The 1,345-nt window shown below is 49.2% G+C and overlaps 1 protein-coding gene across 2 annotated transcripts in view; it reads right to left on the minus strand.

Moving 5' to 3' along the window:
* LOC117177388 overlaps positions 1-1,345 on the minus strand; it is a 314,351-nt gene that overhangs the window by 91,697 nt on the left and 221,309 nt on the right. The gene's annotated exons all lie outside the window — the stretch shown is intronic.

Consider the following 1,345-nt stretch of genomic DNA (forward strand, 5'->3'; position numbering starts at 1 on the left):
AATGCTGATGGGTTGAAGAAAACTTCTTCCACCAGAAGGTTTTGATACAATCTGGTCCCGGTGCAAAATAGTTCTTCATCCCTCTTAATACTTTTTTCACCTCCTCAGTACTGATCGATGGGCATTCTTTATCAGGTGTTATGAGGGCAACACATAACTCCTTGAAGCTATTTATATTTTCTGAGTCTTCGTCCAGTCTATGCTGAACTTCGTAGACTTCTCTCCAAAATACTTCGACCTCCTCTGATTTGGTTGGGTGTTTGACAGTAACTGGAGGGTCTTGGAAGAGTCGAGATGGGCCAAAGAGGAACTGTTGATTTTCTCTGACCCATCTCTCCCTCCGCTCTAGACTTCTCTTAGCGTCAGATAGTGTCCGTATTCTCTCAACAATATGCTGCCTGATGGTCAGCAGCTTTGACTTGTTAAGTGTGTGATAACGGGTCCGGAGTGCGCGCGCGAACTTTCGAACCTTGGTGGTAAAATTCCTGCCAGATGTGATGTACTCAATCACACATTGAATGCGGGACGCGTACTGTCTTGCCCAGCCTATCTTTATGGCAAGTTGCTGCATTCGTCTTTTGGTCTTATGATCAGCCGTTGGTTTTGTTTTACGGTTCGCATCGGCCAAAGCTCTCGCTGCATTATAGACACAATAATTGATAGCCCAGAGGTCGGATTCACCGGAAAAATGTCCACGAAGCTCATCCATTTCAGCCAGATCTTTGGGCTTGAGAGAAACCTTGGTGTTGATGTTTCTCCGTGTCGTAAAGCATCGCTCTTGATCTATTGGATGCCTGCCCACGGTTGGTCTTAGTGTCGCCTCTCTTTCTTTGTTGCCGGCTTGTTCTAGCTGTGGTAGAGTAGGCGTTCCGCTTACATAGCCCCTTTTACGGAGTAGTTCAGCATGGTATCGCAGACGTTGCTGCGAAAAGTGCGATGGCTCCGGGTGTTTCTCGCACCACAGATCATGCAGCCGTGCCATGTAACCCCGTTCACGGGCCACACTCGCATCGTAGCATTTTAGCAAGTCGTGATTCAGTTGCTCCGTCCACCCAAAGGTCACGAGATCCCGCCGATCCATCGCATTGAATCCATTTTCATTGGCTCCCCCAGCTCTAGATTGGTCGGCATTGTTGGCCGACCCATTGTCGGGAGCCCTGCGCATGCAAGGATAAGGCTGCGTACTCTGAGAGGTCGCCCGGTATCCCAGAGTCACCGTTGTAGACACCTCACCCAGCTGCCGTTAAGCTTTCGGCACGGTTTTCACACCTCCGCTTGGGGGTTAATTCCTTCGGGACCACCCCTGGACAATTGTCCGCGACTGCCTATTTATTTTTGTAACCAT

This window comes from Belonocnema kinseyi, chromosome 7, assembly GCF_010883055.1.
Source record: "Belonocnema kinseyi isolate 2016_QV_RU_SX_M_011 chromosome 7, B_treatae_v1, whole genome shotgun sequence".
Taxonomy (NCBI): Eukaryota; Metazoa; Arthropoda; class Insecta; order Hymenoptera; family Cynipidae; genus Belonocnema; species Belonocnema kinseyi.